This window comes from Benincasa hispida, chromosome 2 (genome assembly GCF_027475165.1).
Source record: "Benincasa hispida cultivar pf3 chromosome 2, pf3_genome.v1.1, whole genome shotgun sequence".
NCBI classification, from domain to species: Eukaryota; Viridiplantae; Streptophyta; class Magnoliopsida; order Cucurbitales; family Cucurbitaceae; genus Benincasa; species Benincasa hispida.
The window spans coordinates 47952595-47961328 of NC_143479.1; positions in this window are offsets into that span (position 1 = coordinate 47952595).

The window sequence follows — 8734 nt, forward strand, 5'->3', positions numbered from 1 at the left end:
TGTGCCTAAGAAATACTCTTCTAAGATTACACTTTTTTTTATCCTACAATTAGTGCATCAAGAGATAGTCATGGAGACAAGCCATGTAAATAACCAAAGAAGCCATAGAAAAGAGCTTGCCATAGTCACACTTGAGAAAGAGTTTGAAAGGTATTACACTTTAGTTTCAAAGGTTGTCTCTCCAAAATAAAGAGTTGTACTGCTTTCACAAACGATTAATTGATGCATATACATCGGTGCAAAGAAAAAAATCTTCTAGTCTATACAACTAACCAAATGAGCACTACCAAGTTCAAGCACATTGCTAACAAAGTTATACTAAATTACTAATTAAGAGAGTCAAGTGTCAAGTAACCAAAACAAGAAAATGTGCAATTCTCAAGAATCATTTTCATCATTCAGCCTAAGCACAAAGTTGGGTTCCTCAAATGGCCAAGAAAACGAAGGTGATGGAGGTTTCCAACGCAATGGAGAGCATGGAGGTGAATGTTGTTTAGCAAATAACTTTGACCAATTATCACACTCGTGCACGAACAATTCATCCGAGTCAAGGTAACATTGTGAGGTATCTTCATCTTTCTATAGTATAAAGAGATCCACCAATCATTAAGACAGTAATAACAAAGTTTAAGCAAGAAAATTGCAATGATATAACTCGTGGAAGCATCAACGAACAAAAACATAAAAGAATCATGCTAGAGCTTGTACAATATGATAGACATTGTTAATATTAAGGATACAGCGACCAAATTTCAACTAATGACCAGTGTAGGAGTATTGAAGGAGAAAAAGATACATTAACTACTAATCAATGATAGGGATAATAACAAAACTTTAGAAGTACAGGGACAACTTGATAAGAAGATTTACAGGGATTGAACAAAACTAAAATACTTCTGATATTCCTAGCAATATCTTCATTCTTCTTAAATGAATGAAAATATCTTTACAAAAATGAATGACAATAGGCGAACTGCAAACATTCAAAATCATAAGAAAAAATTATAGTTTTGGAACTATGGAGTAAAATGAAGAAAAAGATACACACGAAGGATAATCATATCTTATCAAGCAAACTAAACAATTTATCTTTTATTTATTTTAATGAAAAGAAATGACTTTCATTCTGAACAAACGAAAGAATACACAACAGCAATATGAAACAGGAACGTCCAAACTAAAAAGAGCCAAAGGAACAAAAAAGTAGAAGAAACACAAGAAAAGTACAAAAATGGGATCCAGTTAAGAAGAATACGAGACAAGGGTAATCACTAAATTCCTCTAATCAAAGTCCAAACCTCTTCTCAAGGACTTCTCTCGTCACTGAAAATTCTTTTATTTATCCTACCCCAGATGTTTTATAAAGCCAGAAAGAACGTTCTTAGAAATATCCCTCTATCATGAAAAGGGGGGTTGGAATAACACCTTTCCTATCATAGTCATGCATGACCTGCTGCGAGCCATTTGAATACAAAAGACTAAAAATCTATCCCAAATCACTCTAGAAAATTAGAGATCAAATAAACTTTCTGCAATGTTCATGGATACTCTAGAGTCTAGACCTCCAAGACCAAGGCAAAGCAAAAGATGACATCGAGACACGAACCATGGTGTTAATTCTCCCATGGGAGAGCTGCCAAAGAAAGGAGAACAAAGAGACTGTTGGAGGGTTTGACCCTATACAAGAGAGGAAAAAACAACACAAAAGTTCTCTAGATGGACTAGGAGACCAAGAGCTAATATCTCTCGCTACTAACAAGGGCAGAAATTGTGGCCAGCAAAGAAAGGAGCAAATGGGCATCCACGGATTCAAGGGCAGCCAAATGCAACACTAAACGATGAAGAGTCCCTGGAGAGAATAAGGATAGACCCTATGGGTGAAAACTTAAGTGAGGAAAGATGATAAAGATGGGAAAGATGCAACAAATGTGTTTCTCTCAACCAACAATTTCAAAAGAAAATAGGCAAACCATCCCCAACAATGTACCAAAAACAACTCAAAAAAATTTGTAATTTTTGAAAGTGCCTTTGATCCTACAATTAGAGACCCGATGGAAAGGCATAGAACCTAATTGCTCACAAAGATCCTACGTAATGGAATGTGCATTTCCAAAGGAGTAAGACCTCATTCTAAATATTCAGATTTTCTGTTCCTGATCCTCCTAAAGAGATTAGCTTGGACACACGCAGTAATGAAAGCCTCCACTGTCTTGGATCTATTCTCATGAGAAATCTCTTAAAATCTTTTTGACTTGAGACTTCATCAAAGAGGAGATCTTAAAGAGGGGCATAAAGTAATCTAGGATCCTGCTCAAAACTGACTGAATGAGTAACTCTCCCACCCTGGAAGAAAAGGATGATGAGTCTGATCATGATCCTTTGCTAGAAGTATACCTCCTTGAATTCTTTGAGTATCTTTTAGCCCATCAACATCTACTAGCTCAACAAATACAGGAGTTCTCATTTCATAAACAACAATTTGAGTGTCAAAATACTTAGCTACCAATGTTATCAATTGTTTTCTCATACTTCACACTCATGTTAACCAAAGATGTAGTCACAATTTCAACTAATTTATCTCTATTATTTTACCTTTTTCTTTGATAATTTACAAGCAATATCAGATTGACTTCGGAGAAAATATTAGAAAGGGACTGTGAAAATACCTCGGAGAGAAAGCCAATAGAGATGCCTGATAGGAGGGAATGTTGAAACCTTTTATTGTCAAGGGAAATGAAAATGACTATTTTTAAGATTACCACAATCTAAACATGATAATCAATATGCTTATGAGATGATAATTTAGGATTACCACGAAACAAATGACCTCTAAAGTTAAAGTAACCAACAAAACTAACATAAGAATTAATAATTTGAAAAAATTAAAATTAAATTTGAAAGAGTTAAACAACATGTAGTGGAAGTATCAAAGATTCATAAGCATTCTAATTCACTAATTTTGGCAAAAACTAAAGCATGCTCTTCTTAAAAAGTGGGTTTTCAGAACATACTTTTGATGAACTCTCCAAGAAAACGTCTGTTCAGCTGATGTTTTCACTTGATATCAACGTGAACCACCTCAAAGCCTTCCTTACTATGCTCTTGGAGCTTTAGGCAGAGTTGTGGGACTCAAGAACAGTTTGAAGACGTGAAGAAACAAGTAAAGCTCACAGCAACCCGACTGAAGAAGACAGTTTCTTTTTCAGAAAATTTTCTCTCAAAATTCTGTATTCTCTCCTTCTCCAACGACTCCAATCTTCTTTATATATATTAGATGAACATGTAAAGAGATTGAGTGCATGACTTGCAGCTCATGCTTGGAGAATCAAAGTAGAAAGGATAATGCCTTTTGTGTGAGCATAAAGATGATAGTAGTGGAGAAAAATCATTTTCCATTTTGTGCAACCATGCAAATGATTTTCCATTTTCTTTCTAAAACATAAAATGATTTTAAACCATTTTAATTCAAAAATTGATTTTCATAAATTAATTTTTGCACAATAATCATCTTTATATATTTAAATATTTATTCTCTTGTTCTGTTTAATTTGAACGTTTCAAATTAATTTCTCAAGCTACCCTAAAGCTTATCCATTTACGAGCTAGTAGGGGGACCTCGCGGACCTACAGATCATGGGCTCCAACGATTCGAGATTAATCGGCTAAACTCATTAGTCCGATCTAACCCCCATTCGTTAACTAATGGGACACTCTACTATAGCCCATAGTTGAACTCCCCTCACTGTAGATATATTATGTCCACTTAATAACCATAATCAGTAAGTCGATCATTTACAGATTGTTCGTAATCACAACTAGGTCAAAAATACCGTTTTACCCCTGTGACTACATCTCGTTCCTTAAGTTCCTACTAATCCTCTAATGAACAATTCTGATTCATAATCTATATGAATAAAATCCTTTCTATATCATGAGAAGGCGGGGCCCCGATTGTTCAAGACCTGGAGTCAGTACTTAAGAGAACAACCTATCTACTAACCCTAAATAGGGTAGGAGTGAATTCCATCTTGCAAGGCTATGTCCCCAACTATTCATCCGGTCTTATCCCCAAAATAGTAAGCTTATTGAGCAGTGCTATTGGACCACTCTCACCATTTGCAGATCAAAGGATAATCCCGAACAAACAGGAGTTCATAGCTAGCTCAAGATTAAGATCGAGTTAACCTAGGTTATATAATAAATGAAATAGTCAGTTTTGACAGTAAATGGTCGTTATAAAAAAAAGTGACTATTTTCGTGGTCCAGTCTATATGCAAACTCAATGCATAGGATGCCCCCACTCTCATGTCTCGACATGAACGATTTGTGGATCACATCGTTTGTAGCACCGTACAACTTCTTGTAATAACTATAGAGTGGGCCACATCCAATAGTGTTACAAGGATGTGATACCCAATTTCATCCATATACTCATTAGACCATTTAGGCTATATACAGTCAACTTGATCCTGTTTATATCACTACATAAAGTTACAACATTCAGACTATAGCCAATGATGCGTTTATTGGATTTTCATAATAAGATGCAAAATAAACACATCATTGTTATTAATAAAATAGAATGTTTAACACAAACTACGAGTTCTAGGACATTCTCACAAAGCGATCAACCCTTGATCGTCTCCTTCCTCGAAGAACCACAACGCTTGCTCCGATCTTCTTCATGAATGACTCAAAACTCAAACAAATTTATCTATATGTGCATACCATATGACATATTAAAAACATACATCGTATATAATAAACAAAGGATTAATGGACCGGGATGAGCCTTTACAAAAACCGGAATGAAATAACCCTATTTATTACATTTGTCATCGAGCAAACCAGTTCATAGGCGAATCGGGTCTTCAACCACCAGGAGGACTCCATCGTGTAGAAAACGCCATAGGTAGACGATCGTCCAATGCGCACAAGAAGATAGAAGAAAATTAAAAGATCACGCAGATGAAAATAAGGCTACGAAGCCTGATCGACTATGCGATCACTTAACGCGGGGACAGGTAAACGATTTACCTTGCGTTACTAAGCGATCGTTTAGTCAGTTACTAAGCGATGAAGCTTGTTTACCAAAACGATCCTCTATGCGATCACTTAACGCGACGACAAATAAACGATTTACCTTGCGTTACTAAGCGATCGTTTAGTCAGTTACTAAGCGATGAAGCTTGTTGACCAAAATGATCGTCTATGCGATCACTTAACACGGTGGCAAGTAAACGATTTACCTTGCGTTACTAAGCAGTCATTTAGTCAGTTACTAAGCGATGAAGCTTGCTGACCTAAATGATCGTCTAGTGCACGTGCGTGTTAAGTGATACGTGGGTATCCCATCGTCTACATGGCCCGATACTCAGCAATCGCGTAACCGATTATCGATACGATGTGATCAACCCTTGATCGCTTGCTTGATCATCTATCAATGCGATCATAAGCAATCGCGTACCCCATCGTCTGCACGATGCGATCAACCCTTGATCACATACCCCATTGTCTAACCGACCCAATCAACAGGGATTGCATACTCCATCTTCTAACCGATGCGAACAACAACGATCGCGTACTTCATCGTCTGCACGATGCGATCAACCCTTGATCGTCTCTTTCCTCGAAGAACCACAACGCTTGCTCCGATCTTCTTCATGAACGACTCAAAACTCAAACAGACTTTGAATATAGACTCAATAACGATTATTAATGCCCAAAAAAACATAGGGGCCTTTACAAACAACCGCAAAAGTAAAAGCATTAAATCAAACCGAGGCTAACATCCACGAAAACATCCATAAATCCGCACATCCACAGCAATTTAATGATTAAATAGTGTAAAAATGCACCCATTAGGAACGTATTTGCAATTCTTTTGCAGCAATGAATTGGAATATCAGAAAATCGAGTGCTCTGATACCAATTGAAGGAACTCTTATTCAAGAGTACCTACGAGCAGAAGCAGATCTTTCCAATTCATTGTGATAGAATTGCCACATATATATTCAAACATACTTTCATAATGCTAAAGAGATCAAGAAATCATACCAGATGAAGATTTCTTCTTCACAGCGAGTCTAAAACCCAATTGTCTACCTCGAACAATCACCACTCGAACAGAAGGAAACGAAGAAGACAACACCACTCAGAGCCCTCAGTATTTTTGGAGCGAGAATCCAAAGTGTGGGTTTTGTTCGGATTTGGTTGAGGGAAGGAGGAAGATCAACTGTACACAGCGATCAAGCAAGTGGGAGAAGAGGTTGTCTATCGTATAGACAAGATGCTTGATCGTTTAGGTGAAGTACACGATCGTGTAGGAAAAGTAAGCGATCGTTTAAACGATCATGTAAGAAAAGATAAACGATCGTCTAAACGATTGTGTAGGAAAAGGGTGAGCAATCGTCCGAACGATCGCGTAGGAAAAACTAAGCGATCGTCTATACGATCGTCTAGTAAATACCGAGAGCTAAACGATCGCTTAGGAAAAAGGTAAATGATCGTTTAGATAATAGTGCATGACGGTGTAATCGGTATGCGATCGCTTAGCAATATCGTATATGTAAGCGATCATGCAGTTATTATCGTATAGGCACTGCTTTTAAACGATGACACTATCTTTTCACAATGTCCTCGCACACCGAGATCAACACACCGTCTGCTATTTATAATGCACTCATTCGTTATTTAGAACAGAAGAGGCACCTTCCCATTTCCTTTATAACCGTCCAATGAATGTGATCTTATCACATTCATAACATATAAATTAATATCATATATTAATTATAATATTTTCCTCTACTAGATATAAATCATATTTAAATCCAATTTCCTCCAAATTAATGTATTTCATACATAAAGTTAATTATATCATATTTAATGAACTCGTTCAATTATATCATATATAATCTAACTTCCTCTTGTCAATTTGAACATTTCAAACTGACCCAAAAACTGATTCTCAACTTGTATCCAAGCTACTAAGGGGACCTTATGGACCTATGGCTTGAAGCTCCAACGATACGTGAATAGCTGACTAAACTCTTTAGTCACGATATCCACCATCCGTTAACTTCTAGGCATTTCACTAAAGACCGACAGTTAAACTTTTCTTGCCATAGATATATTTTTATGTCCATTGGATATAACCAATCATCAGTACGATGACCCTTCATAGATGCTCGTAATTACAGCAGGCCAATTTACCGTTTTGTCCCTGTAATTACATCTTCCTCCTTAAGTACCACTGATTCCTCTAATGAACAATACAACATAGTCCTACTATGGGTGAACACCTCTTAGGTCATGAGAAGGTACGCGACACCACATCGTTCAAGCCCTGGAACAGCCCTTAAAGAAGATATCTATCTACTTATCCCTGCCTCGGGGAAGGAGTGAATTCCATTTTGTGTAGTTGAGTTCCCAGCTCCCAAATCAGACAAATCCCCAAAATGGTAGGTTTGAGTCGGTGTTCTGGCCACTCGCACCCATGCAAATCAAAGGACCGCCCTCAATGGCAGAAGTTCCCAATTCACTCAGGATTGAGATCATGTTACCTATGGTCATCCTAGTGAAGTGAAGTCTCAGTCATGAACGATGTTATATGACAGGACATTAACACTTTGAGGTCAAGTATTATACAAACTCTTTGTATAGGACGTCCCTGCTCGTATGTCCGCTACATGAATGATCAGGATCAGACCATCTGTGACAAGTCACAACATTTGAACAATTCCACAAAGCGAGCCGCGTCCATAGTGTTACCAGGATAAGGTTTCCCTTCTATATCCATATACTACAGACTATTTTTTGTTGTCACTTAAGACATGATCCACTTGTATGTCACTACATACGTGCTTAAGTTACATAAAGACAACCAGAGATATTAAGTTTATTGGTTTGTGGTAAAATGAAAAACATCTAAATGTGCAAAGTCAAGTAGTGAAGTAAATATCATTTATATTATACATCAAAAGTGTTCATACAAAGTTGTTTACAAACTACTGGACACGAGACTTTAGGGCAAAAACCCCAACAGGCAGGACCTATCGTATAGGTCGATGCCCAATCGTTTAGGAAAAGCTAAGCGATCGTCTAGCAAAAACTATGCGATCGTTTAACTCATCGCTTAGCTGAGTGTTTATCGCTTACTAATAATCCATGATCGTTTACCTTATCCAAGCTCTCGCTTAGTAAATCCTATTTACTTGACAACTTCCGTAAGAATATTTCCTAGAGAGGAAATCACAAATTCATAAAATCTCAAGCTTTTTAAAATTAGGAAAACATTTTTCTTTTTATCTCACGGTTACCATGAAACAACCAATAACCTCCCACTCAATTGGTTATTAGAGAAAAAGAGTTAATTATCCAATAACTAATATTAAAATAAATATAAATGATAACTAACTTACCATATTATATTTATAACCTATAATTTTAATATTTCATCTCATGAAACATATAAACCATAACTCTTTTCCTATTCCATGGTACTTAATGTAAATCTCATTTACATTACTCATCCACTAGATATATCTCATACATCATACCGATCATATCATATATAATCAAATTACCTCTTGTCAATTTGAACATTTCAAATCAACACTAAGAACTGATCCTCAATTGAATCCATTGAGCTACCAAGGGGACCTTATGGACCTGTAGCTCGAAGTTCCAACTATACGTGAATAACTGACTAAACTCTTTAGTCACAGGATCCACC